Source organism: Eubalaena glacialis, chromosome 1 (genome assembly GCF_028564815.1).
Source record: "Eubalaena glacialis isolate mEubGla1 chromosome 1, mEubGla1.1.hap2.+ XY, whole genome shotgun sequence".
NCBI classification, from domain to species: domain Eukaryota; kingdom Metazoa; phylum Chordata; class Mammalia; order Artiodactyla; family Balaenidae; genus Eubalaena; species Eubalaena glacialis.
The window spans coordinates 228,108,407-228,121,701 of NC_083716.1; the positions used below are offsets into that span (position 1 = coordinate 228,108,407).

The 13,295-nt window shown below is 35.1% G+C and overlaps 1 non-coding gene across 1 annotated transcript; it reads right to left on the bottom strand.

Moving 5' to 3' along the window:
- Positions 1-12,093: 12,093 nt before the first annotated feature.
- LOC133079366 (small nucleolar RNA SNORD91 family) lies at positions 12,094-12,195 on the bottom strand. The gene has a single exon (XR_009698172.1). It is a non-coding gene; the product is annotated as a small nucleolar RNA SNORD91 family (small nucleolar RNA).
- Positions 12,196-13,295: the final 1,100 nt, after the last annotated feature.

The window sequence follows — 13,295 nt, forward strand, 5'->3', positions numbered from 1 at the left end:
TGCCCTCTCTCTCCAAGACCATGTTTCAGCAAAACACAACATACTTCCAATATGCCTGTCTTTCCATCTTTACAGCTAGCATCCCTGCTCTCCCCTGCTCTCCCTGCTTTAGTTATTTCTTCCCTAATATGTCACTCTGTGTATAAAAGCCAGGATAATGTTTTTAAAATTTCAGTCAGATCTTGGTATTCCACCTCTCTGCCCCCAGCTTAAAAAATCATCAAAGGTTTTTCATTGCAACTAAAATAATATCAAATTCCCTGACCATGCCCAGTATGGTGTGAGCCCTGCCAACATAGCCAACCTCATCTCATACCCTCTCACCCTTGCTCACTGTGTCCCAACAACTCTGGCCTAACTCCTCTTTGTGAAATGTAGGAAGGATTTGCTGATGTCTGGGGCTTTACACTGGCTGTTTTATCTTCCAGAAAATTCTTCCCTTGGAGTTTTATCTGGCTGGAACTTTCTTGGCATTCAAGTCTCCCTTCAGATGTCACATTTTCAGAGAAGCTTTCCCTAACACTTCCCAAGTTGCAAACTCTTATATTAACCCTATTATTTTTGTCATTGCACTTATCACAAATTATACATACCTGGTTGTTTACTCACTTATTGTCTGTCTAAATTCATCAGAAGGTAAACTTGAGAAGCAAAACTTTGCCACTTTATTTATTTTTCTATCCTCCACACTTAGAACAATGCCTGGCACATAGTTGATATCCAATAAATACTTAATAAATATTTGTTAAAAGGGTGAATATGTAAATATTAAAACAAGGTGATGTGCTATATCTATATAAACTATGAACTACATAGAGCTTCATATATAGGCTATATATTAAGATCTGTTAACTTGCATCATTCTGACTTTTAATACCTCCATTATCTTCTACCTACAACTCTCTTGACAATCTATAAAACGTAATAAATTTAGTAATGTTTAATGATATGCCCAATCTTACCAACTCTAAGACCATTCCTCAGCTGAGGAATCAAAAGCTGTAAGAATGGTACCATTTTTCCCTGTGCCTTATAATTCATCTGCCATTTGTTCACATTTGAATTATTCTCCAATAGCCTAAGGCAGCAACTCCTATCTGGGCATGGCTGACACCACGGCCACAGTGTGGGAGTAATTTACAATAGGATTTGCTGGTTTGGGATGCCCAAGGTAAAATAAATAGGAATTAAGTTTCAGTTAATTTGAGTTGTTTGGGTTGAGAAGAAAGCAGCTAGCTATGAGAACAAAACACAGAGAGTAAAACTTTTGTTCTGTGGAAAGACCCCAACTTGAAAATATTTCTAAGAATGCTTCCTTCGGGTATATAATACAACAGAGTCCCTCGTAAGATATGTTGACCAAGTTTCTGGTTGGCAGCACCATAACTTATGGTATAAAAATGTCTGATTATTTTTAAAAAGGGCTACATTTAGAGGCACTGCATGCAATGACTCAAAACATAGACCACCATAACTTCCCAAATTTGTCTTCATATTTTAGACTACCAACATAGTACTGGATCTGTGTCCAGCAAGGTTCTGTTCTCTTCTATTTTTTTTTGTTCTCTTTTGTTTTTGTTTTTGTTTTGTTTTGTTTTGGGCTGTGCCGCACGGCATGTGGGATCTAAGTTCCCTGACCAGGGATCGAACCTGTGCCCCCTGCAGTGGAAGCAGGGAGTCCTAACCACTGGACCACCAGGGAATTCCCTGCTCTCTTCTGTTAGATATTAAAACTTATACAATTCACTAGAAGACTGAACTGCTTTTATATGACATTTAAAACAGGAAACAATTGTATAAATTCATATTAAAATTCTTAAGAATCTCAACAGTGTCAGAAGTTTATTTATTTGGACAAAACAGCTAAAATTTCACTGTAATAACAAATGCTGTACTGTTTTGTAAATAAAATTAGATCATATTTTACATGACACACAAAGCAATGGATGTGATTATAGTATAGGTCAAAGTATGACTGTGACCCTGGCATACATAACAACATCTTAAGATTCTTCTTTGATGGATGGACAGGTACTTTCCTCAATGTGTGATACCAAGAATTGCTTTTCTAGGTGAATTCAATTATAAAATTATTTTTATTACATATGCTCTCCTCTATGACATAATCAATTCTTCTCACAACCCTTACAGATGTTTTCATTGAACCAGGGTAAATCAATCATAGCCTTTGTGCTAGAATGTTAATTACAGTTTTCCTTTACAGTTTTTCTTTACGGCTCCTGGAGATCATGTCTTAAGTTGTTTATGAAAAATCCCATCCTGGCCAAAGGGAAATTTGGTGTCACTGTGTAGATGAGACTTCTACAAATAAAACAAAATCCTTAATCACATATATCAGACACCAAATCTTCATTAAGAACCTTTGGGGTGGGGTGAAACATGGGGAAAGGTCTTCTCTGGTTCCTGTGAAAAGTTCCCAAAAGCTAAAGACCAAATCCTCCCTCCTCAGAGCTGATGTCAGCTTCAATCTCTCCACCAAAGTACTTTGGGAAAATTATAGCTACCATTAAAAAACAAAAAAACAAAACTTGGCATTTGGGAAAATGAGAAGAAATAAATCCCATTATTCTTTATATAAGTTTAAAACCATCTGTGTAGCAAGGACTCAGCTGCTTGTATGTTTTGCCCCTGCATTTGAAGGTAGCAAGAAGTCATCAGAATCCCTCAGTACAATATCATACCCCCAGCGCACTGCCACTCCAGTCTGTGAGTCCTGAGGTGGAGACTCCCTAGACATATGACTGGTGGTGCATTAAATGCACCAAAGTTTTCTTCACAGCAAAAGTCTGTTTTAGTGAAAATACTTCACTTTCCAGCATTTGATTTTATGTGCTGTAACTAACAGAAATGATAGTAAATCTCCCCAGATTGAATCTGATTATGAAGGGCTAGAGGGAAGAAGAATTAAAGCTACTGTATCATGAATTTAGATTCTTAATATAAATAAGTATAATTATCAGCCGTGTCTTAAATTGTAAGGAAATTTCTATTTCACCAATAAGAGGATTTGTCAAAGTGAAAAACACTTGTAGTGTTATTAATGTGTTAAAATTATTTTAAATGTATGTATATTATAAATATATGTTATATTTGTATTTTATATAATTTACATATAATATATAAACTATATTAATATATATCTTCTATTTTATATAAGATATATAAATCTTATATATATGTATAGATAGATAGATATAAGAGCTTGGTATATTTCATGATTTAGTGCTTGCTTGAAATTTTGATTAAAAGTGGTTTGGTTATTTATAACAACAACAAAAAAAAGAGAATGACACTACATGTCTGTGTTTGAAACTAAAAATTATATAAATTAAATGCTTTAAAACCAATACTGGCATCCTTGTATTATTGTACTTTGCTTTTTGTGCTTCACAGATAGTGCATTTTTTACAAATTGAAGGTTTGGGGCAACCCTGCATCAAGTAAGACTGCTGGTGCTATTTTTTCAACAGTATTTGCTCACTTTGTGTTTCTGTGTCACATTTTGGTAATTCTCCCAGTATTTCAAACTTTTTCATTATTATTACATTTATTACAGTGATCTGTGATCAGTGATCTTTGATGTTACTACTAAGATTTGCTGAATGCTCAGATGGTGGTTAGCATATTTTAGCAATAAAGTATTTTTTAATTAAGGTATGTACATTTTTTTAGATATAATGCTATTGCACACAATAGACTACAGTGTAGTGTAAACATAAATTTTACATGTACTGGGCAACCAAAAAATTCATGTGACTCACTTTACTGTAATATTTGTTTCACTGTGGTGGTTTGGAACTGAATTTGTGATATCTCCAAGGTATGCCTGTACTTTTTTTTGTTTTTTAGCATTTTGTATTCTCGAGAAAAGTTAAACTTTGGGATACAGGTTTCCCTTGCTATCCGAAAGTAGAGTGGTGCTATGGAACATTTCATAAACCAAAATGGCTTAAATCAAGCAATTATGGATGCTGAATGCTATTTTCGCTTTTTGCCTTTTTTTGTAAAAGTGAAACTCCTCTTTAGATTTCTTTCAGGTAGCAAAAACAGATTCTAATGTAGGTCTTCCATAAAAATGAAGTGGCATAAAGCAAACTTTCAAAAGGTGTGGTACACCTGTAGTAAGAAAAAGTCACAGGCTAAGGATCTTTAAGGAATGTAGAACTAGGGAAAAGAAAGGTTCCTAAAATACAGTTTAATAGCAAGGGCCCAGGGAGAAAATGATCTCTTTTTCAGTAAAAGATTCATTTTTCAATCTAACTATCTAGATATAACAAGTATGGGAATTTTGTGATAAATTCTTCTTAAATTTCAAAAAGTGATTAAAAATTAAGACTATGAAAATTATTGCTAACTTTAAGTATATGAGTTTCTCTTTAATGGATTCAGTAAAGTCAAATTTCCTAGACATTAAATAATAAGAGGCAAAAATCATATATATGACCCAATTATCTCTTAATTCATTGTAGTTAAAGGAAATGTTGGTGAAATGAAACCATTTTAGAGAATTTTGAAACTGAGCTTTCTAAGCTTTATCCATAAACTCCAGGTAGAGCAGAACCCCCACCCCTCTCCTTTTTATTACCAGCAATTGAAAGACTTCCAAAAACTTAGATCTTGGTGCTGTGAGAATGCCTGTGCTCTCAAATTAAAAGTCAACTGAAATCAAACTCACCCATTAGATGAGAGAGTACAAATGTCCATAGAGCAGCATGATTTGAGTGCAAGCTCTGGTAGAATGTACTTGTAGCTGACCCTACAGATGCTCTGCTTCTTTACCCTTATCCTCTTTTGATCTCAGCTGTAGCTGGACCAGACATTGGCCACCAATTCAGACACTTGTGCTCACAGCCTCTCACAGCAGTATCATTTTGGTTTTCTGCCCAGGAGCTTCTTGGAAGCTGCAAAAGCCCATTGGCCCTCTGCAGAACCTGCAGCCTGGGAATGCAGAGGAGAAAATAACCTTAGGACAGCCCACCCTCAATCAAGGGAGCCTGACAGGTGGTGGAGAAAATCTCTTGCTTCCCATTTTTCTGCAGACAATTCTTGCAAGCTTCCCTGGAGAATTAAATCATTTTGCCCACAACAGTGACCTCTAGAGCACACCCTTACACTGGCTTCCTCCTTCTCTCATTTTCCCTGCTTCCTCACTTCATCTTTCTGGGATCAGCTCCCAAATGAACTATCTTCATCCAAGTTCTAGTTTCAGGGTTTGCTTTCTGGGGAACCCAAACCAAGAGACATAACTCTTCATTGCATCTCAGTTCAGTGATTTCATAAAAGTGGGGAAAAGACAGATGTGATGGTTCTTAGCTTTCGGCTTGGGGCCAATTTGTCTCACTTCAATCTGCATGAAAATTGTTTTAGGAAAAGGCAAAAAGATATTTCAAAAACCTCCAAAACTTCTTGCTTATCTCCTTAACATTGATTATTTTAGTGTGTTCAGCATTATTTGCATTCAATGTACAGGTTTTGCATCTTGTTTCATTGCTTATTTACATCTGGTTCAAACATTGCAATGCATTTATGTCAAAGAGTGCTCTTCCTATGTTTTCTTCTAAGAGTTTTATAGTGTCCAGTCTTATATTTAGGTCTTTAATCCATTTTGAGTTTACTTTTGTGTATGGTGTTAGGGAGTGTTCTAATTTCATTCTTTTACGTGTAGCTGTCCAGTTTTCCCAGCACCACTTACTGAAAAGGCTGTCTTTTCTCCATTGTATATTCTTGCCTCCTTTAATCAAAGATAAGGTGACCATATGTGCATGGGTTTATCTCTGGGCTTTCTATCCTGTTCCATTGATCTGTATTTCTGTTTTTTGTGCCAGTACCATACTGTCTTGATTACTATAGCTTTGTAGTATAGTTTGAAGTCAGGGAGCCTGATTCCTTCAGCTCTGTTTTTCTTTCTCAAGATTCCTTTGGCTATTCGGAATCTTTTGTGTTCCCATACAAATCGTAAAATTTTTTGTTCTAATTCTGTGAAAAAAGCCATTGGTAATTTGATAGAGATTACATTGAATCTGTAGATTGCTTTGAGTAGCATAGTCATTTTCACAATATTCATTCTTCCAATCCAAGAAAATGGTATGTCTCTCCATCTGTTTGTGTCATCTTTGATTTCTTTCATCATTGTCTTACAGGTTTCTGAGGACAGGTCTTTTGCCTCCTTAGGTAGGTTTGCTCCTAGGTATTTTTGTTGCAATGGTAAATGGGATTGTTTCCTTCATTGTTTCCTTCATATATATTTAAAATGTATCCTACACATTGTAGCATATATACATTAATATGTAATTATAGAATAAATGATATCAAAATACAATAGGATAAAATATATGATTGTAGTTATAAATATAGAATTACATACTATCATACTTCTTTTTCAGAATAGAGAGGGTTATGCGTTATTTTTAATTTGCCTTACTATCTTTGCAAATATTTAATAATGTTAGAAGTATGTGTGTGATATCACTTGGTTAGTTGATTTTGGTATCCAAATAAAAATACAAGTATTCACCTGCCTGTGTACATTTGTATAATTTTAAATGTGTTGAATATATATATTAAAAAGAACTATCATACACATATACATATGCATGCTAGTATGCGTTCTGAGAGAGGCAGAGAGAACAAAGTGAGAGAGAGAGAGATTTTTGTCCCTATAAATTTTGAATGAAATTGATTCAAGTTTCCTTTGGCTTCATGTCATTTGAGTAAACATTTTGAGAGGATGTATTAACTATCTTGTAGAATTTAACTGTGAAAATATTTTAAGTCAAGTTCAGTCAAATTACTACTTTGGGGTATTATTTTCAGATTGTTCATGATTTCATTTTACTTGGATATATAAAATTTCCCCCAAAAATGCAATGACTATGAAAATTGTTTACAGCCACTTAAAGCAGAGGAAATTACAGAACGTTAAGTCCCTCCCATCTCCCCCGTCCCTTAAAAAACCTCTTAAAACAGCATGATCTGATCTATCACATACATTCAGTCTTCTAATGGTCTCCACAATTCAAATTCATTTATTATTAATTTTTGATAAAATATTCAGATGGTCTGCTAATGTGCATGTTGGAGAAAAATAATGTATAATTGGGCATTTTTTTAAATTAAAGTAACTTAAAAAAAAAATAAAACCATAGCTCTATTTGAATTTGAATTGCCCTTAACCTCTTCAGGAGGAAGACATAAACTGAGCTCAGCCAGAGCATAGTGAGCTTGTGAGCCAGCACCTTTGGCAGCCATGGGATTCCTGCCCTGCAGGAAGCCCTACCACAGAGCAGCTGTGGCAGGAATTAAGAGGACATCAAAACCTCAAACAAGCTACACTCCAGTGGGTTTGGGGAGAAACAAGACACTTAAACATTCCTGGTATGGTTTCCTTGGAAACATCCATAACAACAACTCTGTAATACTATGGGTCTCTGTTTTCTTAACCCTTCAGGGCATCAACTGAAAGAAAACTTCCTTGAGGAAATATTTCAAGTGACTTGGTGGACTGGAATAAATTAATCTCAATAATGTGTGGCCTTCTGACCCCCTCCCATAGCCCAAGATGCGGGAGCCAGCGTAAGGGGGGCATAAAGCAGGGAGACGGAGGAATGTACACATTCCAACTTGACTTTCATGAGAGTTTACTTCATAAAAGAATTGCATTGGCACTGTTTAGAGGTGACTTGTGTGGAAAAATATCAAACACAACAAGCAAATAAAAAGTTAACTACCTGTGGAAATCCCCATCAAATATATTTAGTAAAGGGGAAAATCCCAAACCCAAAGGGATGTATAATCACATTATCTAAAATGACAGAAAACAGCTAACAGGCCTTGAATCATGTGGATTCAAAATGAAATAAAGGTTTATGAAAATTTTATTGGGCCAACTTTATGTAACTTATAACTCAAAGGAAATAATTCAGAGCAATCATCTCATTCAATTAGCTGAGAAAAGTATGCACTTAGGAAAGGTAGGGATGGGAAAAAATGTATAGGGATGTTGCAGTCATTAAAACTTTTGAGGTGTACTATAAGAAACACGATTACTAAGAGGTTTAATTATTTGGCATGTACTAAACAAAATAATTAGATTATGATAACTAATAATGACTGTAATAACTATAAGAATAATAATAGTAAGAAAACAAGGAAGAAATAGAAGAAACAGAACGTCTTCTACAAATTTAAGATATTTAAAATTATCAGTGATATACCATCTGTGAGAATTTTTCTGAATCGGAATTATTCATTAAAAATGTGATCAGATCTATAAACACAGATTATGTTTTTCTTAAATTATTACCAAACAGGAATACTGTGGAGCTGGAGTAAATTAATAAACATACTACTCAAAAATATACTTGTTAATTCCTTCATCTAAGACTAATATCTTTATCAATCATTATATAATCTATTTAGTTAAATATCTTTTTAATTCATAAATATAATTTTAAAAGCCTTCTCTATATTGAATAGCTGATATTGATGATCAACAGAGTCAAGGAATTCTATCAGATAGAATCTTGATTTAAGGAAGTTTTGACGTAACTGAGCTCAAATTATTTGAGTTTAAAATACATGATTTATAAATAATTATTTGGGAGTAGTTACGAAGTCATAACACTTGCGATTTCCATGAGATTAGACTGCTAATAATATTATTAATAATAATAATTAATGATTCTTAATAACAGTAAATTTTTCTACATCTCTAAACTACTCAAAAAGGAACTTACATTTTCAATGAAACGTTTTTAGATTATTAAAAAAGTATTTACATGATAAATGATCTGTGTTATCAGAACACACAAGTATTGTACTATTTTAACTATGAATGCACCATAAATTGATATATATAGACACTATATAAACTATCCTCTTCTACTTCCTGTTTTATACCTCTAGGCCTAGTCAGGCTTGTGACCACAAGGAATGTGGCCTTTGTTCAGACATAAAAGATGGCAGACAGTGGCTCCTCCGTCTTATCCATTCAGACAAGTAGACCTCATTTCCTCATCCAGTGAGGCCCCAAACGTTTTCATTAATGTCATGCTCAGGCTGCTGAATTAGTAAGAATGCTGTCTTAAAGAAAGGCAAATAAGAGGGGAACACTTTTGGAAAGAGAAGTTGTCTACATTTTGCCCAAAAGCTACTAGTTCATGAAGTGTAAGTAAGTTACCACTTATTTGATGAATGTAACAAGTTTATTGACTCATTTACAGGTAAAAATGAGTAAATCATCCAGTTTCTGAGCATTTCTTATAATTTCTGATAAAGGATCTGATAAGGTCTAAGAAAGTATCATGGTTTCCATTTAACACCTGTTTCCTACCACTGGGACTTCAAGTTCTTCCTAGTATATCTGCCTTTTTCCTTCCTGCTTGACATGAGAATTAAGATACTGGAACAGAGTGAACAAGTAAGGCATGAAACATAGAATTCTTTGTCCACTTAGGATACAGTACAATTTCATGGCAGTTCACTCTTTGAAACCCTTCAATGAGTTCTCACTGCATGAAGGAGAGAGATTTCCAGGCAATTGTCCAAGCGTTACACTCTATAGGCCAAAAAACAATTTGAAAGGGAAAGAACAAGTAAGAAGGAATAATGAATGACATTGATAAAATAATGTTTTTCATGAAAATCAAGTTTGATCAGGAAGGTAACAGCATGCTCTTCTAGAAATCATGGAGATATCTATGTTACAATTGGCTACAGAAAATCTAGATTAGAGAAGACACAAGTTTTTCTTCTGGATCTGCCAAGGAGATATATTCCCTAGGAAACATCTGAATATGTGACAAGATCTTCAAATAATGCAAGTGTGGTGTTTTATCCAAATGATAAGCAATGTGCCAGAGTCCAGGAGAAGGAGATGGGAAAACATAGCAAAAGAAATAAGGCTGAGGATCCAACACTTAACTTTAAGCAGGTCTAACCCATCAACAAATAAGAAGCCCTACATATATTACAGCTCCGCTGGGAAACAATTTAGCATCTACTTATGCTTGTTTATTGTTGTTATCCTCTTTTAAAATTTTTATTGTCCTCTTTATCACTACCCATGAACACATACTCATTAAAGATCCTAAAGATCATGTCCGTTCTCTAGTCCAGATCTGCCTGACTCCAGACAGAATCTGAGCATCCTGCCTTTAAAAAAATATATTTATTTATTTATTTAAATTATTTATTTATTCATTTTGGCTGCTCCAAATCTTAGTTGTGGCATGCGGGATATTTAGTTGCAGCATGCGGACTCTTAGTTGCAGCATGCAAACTCTTAGTTGTGGCATGCATGTGGGATCTAGTTCCTCAGCCAGGGATCGAACCCGGGCCCCCCCGCATTGGGAGCGTGGAGTCCTACCCATTGGACCACCAGGGAAGTCCCTGAGCATCCTGCTTTTGGACCCATCAACCCTTTCCATCTCTGGCCAGGACAGCTACTACTTTTATCCCAACACAGTCATCAGTAAGCCCAAACCCCAGCACCTATCCACATAGTCTCTGTCACAGAATTCTAGCCTTTAAACATGAAGGCTCAGACAGAGGCCAGGGCACCCATGTTGCGCATCAGTTCATAAAGAAATCTGAAACACATAGAGGAGAAATGGAATATGATGGTGAAAATATATGGTAGAAGGTGGGCCAATCTCAGGCAGAGCTCAGTTGATAAAGGAGATAATAATCAATGATTAAGCATATTATTGTTTCCAAGAGAAGTTAAAACATGGACCAACAATCCTAAACCTAGAGCCGTAAGAATAGGAGCAAAGCAGGGGGTGTTAAAGTGAGTGGAAGAGAGACAGTATCAAAAGTACAGCAGCAGAAGAGAGTTCTATAAAAAAAGCCCTCACAATGCAATTCCTACAACAGAGGATAAAAAACAAGGGAGAGAGAGAAAAAAAGGGAACAGAAATGAATGTGTAAACTGCCATTAGACAAAAGACTAGAACTCACTGAACAGTCTGAGCAGTGTCAGGTTTCACTGAGTATTAGTTACATAATTCTCCCACTAACAGGGCCTCTCCCCACAGAGAAGGCCATCATCTATGTCTTAATTTAATAAATATGGCCAAAAGAATGAGCACATTTCTCCGTCTCTACACACTGCAAGTCTTCCTGCCCCCAGTCAGCCAGAGCCATCTTCTACAAACACAGTCCTGATTATGACCTTTTTCTGTTTAAAATCTTCCCTCATTCACTCCTGCTAAAACAAGTTTATACTCCTATTCCTGGAATTCAAAGTTCTCTGGTATCTGGCCTACAACTCTTTCCAACATTTATTTTCTCTCCTAATTCTACTTTCCACATTTTCTACGCCAGCCAAGTTGAACTGCCAATCATTCCCTATGCATACATTTCTACAAGTCCCTCAGCCTTCACAGCTTTTCCATACTATTTCCTACTCAGTCTTAGGTATCATTCATGACATGTTTCAAATGCCAATTTTTCTATGAAGAAAATTTCAAGTAGTTCCTGGCTTCCCCTAATTCCCACAGAATTTCATGTGTATCTTATGAATTTCTCTCTCCGCCCTGTATTAGTTGTATGTGTATGTAAGTGGATGGATGGATGGGTAAATTCATACATCCTAAGATATTTCTACTACTATTGTAAATGAGAGGTAAAGACTATCTATGTGAAGTGCCTCTGAAGTCAGAGAAATCTGTGCTTGAAGCCAGTTTTCATTAGTTTTCTAGTTGTGACGTTAAGTAAGGTTTACTTAACCTCTTTTAATTTATCTTATCTGTTAAAGAAGGAGGAGAAGGAGGAGAAGGAAAGTAAAGAAAAAAGAAAAAAAAAGATGAAAGGTACTAATAACATATTTAGCATAGTTCTTGGGAAAATATATTCAATTAACATTAGTTATTAACAATATCAATATTATCAATTAGCATTATTGTAATTATTAGCGGTAAACCCTTTCAGGTTGAGTTTTATACACTCCATGATGCAAGGTACTATACAAGATACTCAAACTTATATTTGCTGAATGGGGGTTTATCTGTTTTGTTTCATTTATAAAAACCAATAGGACAAGAGTATGCTCAGAATTAAAGGAATTTTGGGTAACATAACAGAAATGGAACTTGAAAATGAAAGGGGTTGCATAACTAGGATGCTTCAGACAGGTTCAGACATTTTTTAATAGAAACATTATTGGCTGAAAGGGGCAGTCTTAAAACAAGGATGTGATAAAGAAGGTAGCAGAGTGGAGCATAAAGATCGGTAAGAAAAAATGAATAATTCTAGAAAAACTATCCACAATGTAATAACCATAAAATAGAGAAATCGATAAATTAGAGCAGGTGTTCATAATAGTTGGTTCATGAATGGGCCTCGGGGGTCCATGAACCTCCTGAAATTGTGTACAGTATTTGTAAATGAGAAAGAAGCCTTGCTTTCATCAGATTCTCAGAAGGATTTATGACTCAGACAAGGAACCCTTTCTTGAGAATAAGCCTATCAGAAAGGTCAATTAGAGATCACACAGAATAAGACAATAAAATTCTGCTTAATGTAGGCGTGTTGTTTAACACGAATGCTTAACATCGACTGTGAGTGATTGCTAATGTGAAGCTCTTAAGTAGAAAACAAAGGGGATTGTGGTCTTAAGGATGAAAAACATCTGCCTTTTACCTCCCTTCTGGGAAAGCAAAAATTATTAATTTGGGAGTGTGGAAAGTTGTCAGGAGATGAATTAGCTAAAAGGGTGAAGCTTACTGGAAGAAGAGGAAAAAGAAAAATATGGGAAAGAACAAAAATGAAAAATTGTCATGTACGGGAGAAACTAACATGCAGTTGATAGAGAATAGAAAATACAGCTTGAAAAAAGATGTTAAAAATTTTTACATAATAACAAACAAACAAAAAGCAAATAAACGCCTTATTGGGATAAAATAAAACATTGACTCAAAATTACCATAGAGTACATTCTTATAAAGCATTACTCATATCACTTCCTTTCCATGTTAGCTTGGAATGTGTTTTACTGGAAGGATCTGTGAATAAATGTAGTCATTTAAAATAACTGACATTACCTTAACTGCTTTTCAAATCAATCAATCACTACCGAAACTTATAACTCCTTCGAAGCTAAATTGTGTGAATCCCTTAGAATTCTTTAGAAATATTGGAAACTCAAAGTCACTGTGGGTTTACAAAGTATTAGTGATATTGACTTATACCACACATTTCGCAAGAAACAAATCTATCTCACTCAGAAACCAGTTGAGAGAAAATAGAACTTTGCAATTGATCTCAATATCTAA